Raw genomic sequence first — 7,886 nt, 5'->3', positions numbered from 1 at the left:
CCTTTTGAAGTCCCCTGGGTAGGGGCAAAGTGAGGCTTAGGGAGCCTGATCCTCATTGGTCAGCAGGTACGTGCAGGAAAAAGTGTCAGCAAAACCAATATTCTCTCTGCCTCCACGGAGAGCAAAGGCCAGCGTGGCTGGAGCTCGGAGAACAAAGGGAGAGTCCAGGGTGGATGGGGAGGGGGACTCCCCAGAGGATGCTGGGAATTTTGTTTTTACCCCATGATCCATAGGAGATCACATATGCATTTAATTTAGCAGAAAAAAGTGGTGATACCTGCACTTAACGTGATGAATTTGAGACGATATGGACTGCGTCACCCATGTTCTCCATGTGAGGTCATGGTCAGTGGCTAGGGACCTACTGATGTTTCACACCTGTATCCCCAAACTCCTGATGGTTGGAAACAACCAAGATTGCACATAAACTATCAGACGCAAAGGTCTGTGTTGGCGCACCTGTTCATACGCTGGTCAGTTAATACGCACGGGCAGCTACAATGCCAGCCACTGCTGTGAGGGCAGAGGCTCCGTCAGTAGCAAAACGAGACCGAATTCAGGACTTCGTGGCATTTGCAATAACAGGAACAGTGAAGCCCGGCATCATTTATCCTCTACCAACGAGATCTGAGAAAGGCTGGAGGGTAAAAACTCTCCAGTGTGGGAAACACTGATTGAGACGGATGAGGAGGGAGAGGGGGAGGGCGATGGCTGGGTCGGAGTGAATCCTCTGCTGGGGCCTGGGGCAGTCACCGGGCAGGGAGCTCAGGCGGCTGGGGGAGCAGGTCAGCTCAGGGCGCTGAACCGGAGGGCGGCTGGGATGTGGGGTTGTCCAGTGTGTGCTCAGGACATTGGGCTGAGCCATTTTCTGGGCGTCTTGAAGCAGTGGAACCGATAAGAAGCGAGCAAGGGGCGATGAGACAGAGCAGGGCGTCTGGGCACAGAGACGGAGGCGGCGTAGAGACACAGAGGCGAGCGCAGTCGTCCGGGCAGATTTGAAAGGCCGGGATGGCGAGTGCGAGGGAGGCAGGCCAGAGAGGCAGGGCCCACGCACAGGGAGCGGCGGCTCCACTGGGAACTCAGGGCGGGCACAGCAGTGGCCGGGAGGAGTGGGGGTGATTGTGACATGAGGGGATCTGTCCCAGAGGGGAGAAAGTGGCAGGAGAGCGCGGGGCGCAGAAGCCCACAGCCCTAGTGGATCTCCAGAGCGAGGAGGGTCAGCCCCTTGCCATGCAGGATACGGCAGCCCCGGGGGCAGAAGCCACCACCCCGGCCACCAGGCCACCAGCCGTGTCACGGTAACAAGATCCCCGGGGCAGTTCAAGCTTGTCAGGAAGAGTGGTCCCCTCAGCATATGGCACTGGGGGCTGGGGACATGGAGCCGGCACCTGCTCTGCTGCAGTGCCCCTGTGGCTGTGTCACATGGTGGTGACAATGACAGGAGCACCTGCGGGAGCAGAGGTCACCCCCAGGCCAAGCTGGGGCCAGGCTCCGGCTTTTACAAGAACCCTCCTGTGAGAGTCACCACGGGGTCACAGGGTACCACCTTAATCTCCAAAGGCTTCCCACTAGTCCCAGCTCCTAAATGCCCCACTACCCCGATGTCACCACACGGGGGACCAATCGTCCATCCTATAGGCCCCTGGGGGACAGAAGCAAGCCGCAGGGCCAGGCAAGCAGAGTGGGGACCCACACCAGCATCACCCTCCCTTCCTGCCTACCTGCCATTTGTTCCAGCAGCCTCCTGGCACGGGGCGCCTTGGTACCCGTGACCCTTCTGTGGCTATTGGGTGTCCGGCTGGGGCCTTGGTGCCTGGTTTTAACCCAGTGCCTCAGTGTGGCCCCACACGTGCTGCTCAGGGGACTCGGGCCGGCTGGGGTGTCTGAGCTCCAGGTGCCCAGGCCAGCGCGGGGCTGGTGATTCTGTAGGGTGGCGGGTGGCCCACGGGGGCTGTCTGCTGTTAAACTCCCCTGTTTGAGCTGTGTCTGGGCAGCTTGGGTGCTGTAGGGTTGGGCGTCTGAGCCTGAGTAACCAGGGGTCTCCATGGAGGGCCCAGGGTTCCAGGCGTCTGCAGAGACTGGCCATGGAGTCGTGGACGGACCGTGAACTCGTGGCTGTCGCTGTCACCGTGGCTGCTCAGTGGAGTCAGCTGGGGAGGCCTGGCCAGCTGCACCCCAGACCAGTTGAAAGTCAATGTCTGGGGGAGGGATTCCCTATTTTTTTTCAAGCAGCTTTCCTGCAATATCATTTAAATACCATAAAATGCCCCTGCTCTAAGTATACGATCCAATGGGTTTTGTATTCACACTGTTGGGCAAACATCGCCATCATTATGTCCTCATCACCCCACAAAGCTTCCTAGGTGATCCCAGTGTGTGGCCAGGGTTGAGGCCTTGGGGAAACCCTTTATGAAGACTCCTTACCCGTGCGAGGTCACACTCAGTAGCTGCTGATGTTTCACACCTGTGTCCCGAAACGCCTGCCGGCTGAAAACACCCGCACGATGGCACCTTAACTCCTGAGCCCGCAAGTCCAGGTTGGTGCATCCATTCATCCATCCACCCATTCACACATTCAATTAACATTGATTAACTAATACATTCAGGGCACCTGCTGTGCCACCCACTGCAGGAGGCTCAGAGATTCAGTCCAGAACAAAACCAGGCACAAGGCAGGACTTCCTGGAGTTGGCAATAACAGGGGTAATGAAACCAAGCATCTTTTCTCTTCTGATGGAACCAACGGCATATGCAGGTGTTCCAGCTTGAAGATACAGGCGCACACAGATGTGCCTTAAAGCTCCAGCAGGGCTTTTGAGCCGTCAGCCACCGTTGATAAAGGCATTGCTTACATTCGTCAGATGCTTTGCTGATCACGGCCAAGGCGTGCACATCACCTTCGGCGCGTGGAGAAGTGTGCGTGGCTTTCCTGTGCGGAAAGCGGGGACCCAGCTCCGCAGGAGACGCAGCCGCAGGTGGAGAGCCCGCCAGGAACCCAGCCCCGGCCTGCGCGGGGACACACCGCTAGTGCACGGCCAAGCCCAGGGCCGTCTGCAGAGGGCCAGGCGGGGCCCGGCACGGCTCCTGGTTCTCGTCACAAACTCCACCGTTTGATGGTCAAAGTCGGCCGATGTGCCCGGCTTGTGGGTGAGGCCGAAGGGGAGTCTGGGCTAGCCTCGTGCCTCTCCTGGGTCCTGGAAGCTTTGAAGAGTTGAGCCGTGAGGACGAGAATGTGTTCACCCTTCTTGTCTGGTGGGCGTCAGATGGATGTCGGAGTGCACCGTGGGGGCCCAGCTCTCCTCCCTGCCCCCAGTCCTGATGGCCAGCCCACTCCGGCTCGGACCGGCCACCCCTGCCCTGTGCAGTCCTGCCCGCTGGCCGGCGTCCGATGCCGGCAGAGACAGAGCGAGGGAAGGGAGGCAGAGCCCTGAGCCGATTCACACTGCCCCTCAGTCCTAAGATGCTCAATTCTGTCCCCAGGGAGCGGGGTCTCAAACAGCGCCCCCCTGCCCCCGTTAGAATCTTAGAATCCGGTTGACATCTGTCATCTGGGACACCCAGCGTTCCCTCCAGCCCCCAGCCCGCTGTCCACCGACACAGTGCCTGTCCCGCTGTGCCTGTCCCGCCCTGCCTCTCCCGCCAGGCCTGCGGTGTTCACAGGAACAGCAGGGCCGCCGGGGCGGGGACAGAGGAGGACGGAGCCGAGGTGGGGAAGGGCAGCCTCTGCTGTTTGCCTTGACTGCCTTCTGGAAGAAATGAGCAGCCGCTGGGACTCCAGAAGTGATTCATGCGCTGATATGTTAATTAGGAGCAATCACGTGTCTGCAGAGCAGCCCAGCAGATGTGGTGACCAAATACACCTGTGCGTTTCCATTTCATCTGGAGAGCCAGGGCTCTGCGCGAGAACCCTCAGGGAGGAGGCAGGTTCCGAGTTCGAGGAGACAGTGCACTGCGCGGGCTGCCTGGCCCGGACGGAGCGGCCCGAGGGCGGATGCCGTGGGCCGGACACAGCGGCCCGAGGGCGGATGCCGTGGCCCAGACGGAGCGGCCCGAGGGCGGATGCCGTGGGCCGCTGCCTGGCTTTTGCTTTCCAGACCGCACAGCTGAGTCTGTTGGGTTTCAGAATAACAACCACCACACTCATAATAAACCCGGTGTCATGCTCTCCCGGCTCCCTGCGTGCCAGGCACGGAGATTCCGAGTGTAGCGCGGACTGTCTCACCGCCCAGGGCATTGTCAGGAGAGCCTGGAAAAATGCAATCACAGCGCAAGCTTATTTTGGTGGCAAAAATTGAATTCACGCACTTTTTTTTTTCACAATATACGTTTTCTCCTCTCTCCTGGAAATATTACTGTTGTGATCACTACTTCCAGGATGGGAGCCGAGGATCGGAGATGCTAAGTGGCTTCGCCTGCAGAGACGGCGAGAGGCAGGGTTGAAACTCAAATGCACCCAGACTCACCAGACACACAATCTACGCTCTTTACACTAAGAAAGTGGCCCTGGGCTGACAGCCAGGCGTCCCTCAAACGCCTGGGGTTCTGCCGCCCACACAACGCTTCTCGGGGCTGAACTTAGCTTAGGAAGAAGCCAGCGGGAGGTCGGGAGGTCGAGCTGCCTCGCTTGCGGAGAGTGTGTGTTCTCTCTGGAGGAGCGGCTGCACCCCATCTCACAGACCGGGATGTGCTGGGCTGGGGCAGGGGAACGATGTGGGGGGATCCAGACTGTGTGGCCTTGAGGAGGAACTGGGACCCAAAGCGAGACAGAGGGAGGAGGATGCTACGGCTGAATGCAAAGAGGCAGGGCAGATGACTTAGGGACCCGGGAGAGAGGACCCGGAAGGGAGCCGAGAGATGAGCAGGAGGCGCAAGGGAGGAGACGGCTCCTGGGGAGAAGGCAGAGAAAGAGTTTGTGTCTCTCCAGGCCCAGGACTCCCCAGGTCTTCAGTGAGGCAGTCTCCCCAATAAAAAAGGCCTTTCTGGTACAAATGTTTGAGAGATGCTGTGTATCTGTGTCTCCCTGAGGCACCCAAATGATTGCTATGCTGGGGACTTCAGGCAGCACTGACGCAATAAGAAAAAACAACAGAACAGAACGTGGATTTGACTTCGCAGAACGCGTAGTATACCGAGCATCCTTGTCAATGACTTTGGCTGAGCCACGGCACCATTCCAGGGACTCCACCCTGGAGAGGCAGCCCCCAGGGGGCCCATGGTGGTGCGGGGCAGGGCGTGGGGGTGACCCAGAAGGAGTGGGGGGAGGCCCAGCACAGGGCCAGGGGCCGTGTCCCAGGGTACTCAGGCCGTACAGGAACCACACCTGCCTGAGGTGACCCAGAGGAGAGTGTATGGGGGGGGGGGGTCCAGCACAGGGCCAGGGGCCTCTGGAAGCTAAAACTTGACCTGGGCCATGTCTCTACGCTTCCGTCACCTAAAGACCCGGGGCCTTCTCTAAGAGAATTGCCTTATTTACAAAGCAAACAGAATTAGAACATTTTGCCTCTGCCGGTTTCCTCTTTAAGGGACAAAGTGTGCATCCTGCTGGAAGCTGTCCTGTTCCTGCAGCTGAACCCGGTGCCGTCGGAGAGCCCCCGTGGGTGCCGGCTGGCCTGGGTCCTGGCGGTCGGGAGCACTGGCTCGGTCCTCAGTGCAAGGCCTCTTTCCCAGCAGCGCCCTTGACCTGTGTAGCAGCTCTCATGCTCATCTCAGGAACAGGTGGAGGCAGAGCCCAGGGGTCTCCGAAGACTCCCTGTGTCGCACCCTCCCTTGATGCTCACGGGAGGGAGGAAATGCATTGTTAGGATGATGGAAGGCATTGTTAAAATTATTCGAAAGTCAGGTTTCAAAGTTTCTTAAATCATTTCTATGAGCTGAGCTCAAAATTCTGACTGCCCAGCTTGAGCTGGGGCTAAGGAAACCTCCTGGGCTGCAGGAGTCGGCAGGACCCCCGCGAGCTCGCCTCCGGCCGAAGGTCAGCCGCTCCTGGAGCCGGGTCCACCAGCGGCCTCGTTCTAAAGCAGAAGTGGGGAACTGTAAATGACCTTGTGCGTTCAAGACCAAAGTTAGTCAAGTCCAGCCGTGCTTCAGTGGAACCTCCAACAATGTCACCACGCACGGAGCAGAAGCCGGATTTTAGGAGAGCCCAGGGTTCCAAATCCTCTGCCACCCAGAGCCAACCCCAAAGCCTTCTGGGATGCAAACAGAACTTCAAAAGGTGCAAACGGCCCTCGGAGCTCCTGCAATTTGCTGTTTCTGAGTAATATTCTGTTCTGGAGGACGGCTGTGGAAAGACCCCACGTGAAGTCACTCAAGAAATACTTAATGTTTGGAATCTCTGCTTTATTATACACACAGACTGCACTGTGTAGATAACTTCGGTTGGATCCAAATTCCAATTTGAAAACCCCACATAAAACGTACTCCCAAGAATACATAATTAGACAATGTTTATTATGGCAGCCTAGGTGCTTAGAGTATTGAATATGGGTTAATCTTGGATAGATTTAAAACGCCACCTGTTCACTTCTGTTAAAAAAAATATATTATAATTGTAATTTCTGTTTCACTGAAGTACTTAATCCTCACATATTTCGATTCATCTTTTGAATATGTAGCTGGTTTCAGAAGCCTCCCACCCATCAGAGAGCTGGCAGGCGGCCCCTGTGTTGGCGAGGTTTGCTACCTGTCGGGGGCGAGCGGGATCCTGGCCCAGGAGGTCATTCCCGGGAGCATCACCAAGGCCCCTGGGGACCGAGGGATCTGTTCAGCCCTGCAAGAAAAAACTGTCTGCCCTGCAGGGGTGGGGAGGGTGGCGGGGGGCTGGCCGAGGCCTCGGCTGTCTGCCCTGCAGGGGTGGGGAGGGTGGCGGGGGCTGGCCGAGGCCTCGGCTGGTCTGGATTTAGAGGCCAGAGGTGACCGAAGCCTTCCAAAGAGGTCCTGGCTTCTCCAGGACAGAGCTCTGTGAAGGCCTGCTTGTCTGCCGTGATCTGCTGGTTCCCAAAGCGGGAGAAGACGCCTGTGGCTGATTCCGTGTCTCGCTGCCTTCTGTGCGGGACCGCACACTTCTCCAGCGAAGGCTGAGTGGGGCGGCTCCAGAGACAAGGATAATCAGAGAATCCACGCGAACAGGCAATGGAGACGGGGGCTCGTGCGGCACCAGGAGCATTCCCCATGAACTGTTTAAGGGGTCCTCCTGTAGGCACGGATTTCAAAATAGTTTGCACCAAAGTAAGCAAATCTTTTAATTCAATTTTCCGTGCACTTTGTGACGTACACTGGTGTCCCGAAAGCCGGAACCTTGGGGTCACCCCCCGGGTTCCACGGGGGCGGTCTCATTGCTGGGAGCCCACTGGGGCCGGGGATGCGGCCAAGCAACCTGTAGCACAGGGACGCTGTGGCCTCAGACGTCAGCACCGCCGGGACAGAAACCCCGGGGCCGGGGAACCCAGCGCAGCTCCTTTAACCTCTTTAAGCTTTTGCTTTTCTCTGTGTAAAGCAGAGTGACCGTGACGCTGCCCTAGCACCCAGAGGGCTGGCGGATTAATGGAGACGGCGAGAGGAGGTGCGTGTGAGCTGCCGCCCGCCTTCTCGCTCCCAGTCCCAGTTCACCAGGCCCTCGGGAAACCGCTCTCCATTGCTTCCCTGCTTGATTTCATAGGCCAGGGTGGCTCAGGCCCCGACTAGGACACAGGGGATGGGGACAATGACTCAAAGAAGTCTCAGGACATGACAGTCCCCAGAGTAAACCCCCAAGAGTGCAAGTCAGATGATAGCTGAAAAAGAACGGCATCCGTGAGCCATTGTATGAGGCCACATCACCAGCCCCGGCCGTGGCACGGGGCCCCGTCACCAACCCCAGCCATGGCACGAGGTCTCGTCACCAGCCC

This window comes from Lepus europaeus, chromosome 10 (genome assembly GCF_033115175.1).
Source record: "Lepus europaeus isolate LE1 chromosome 10, mLepTim1.pri, whole genome shotgun sequence".
Classification (NCBI taxonomy): domain Eukaryota; kingdom Metazoa; phylum Chordata; class Mammalia; order Lagomorpha; family Leporidae; genus Lepus; species Lepus europaeus.
The sequence above is the reverse complement of the archived record's forward strand: the minus strand, read 5'-3'. Positions refer to the sequence as shown.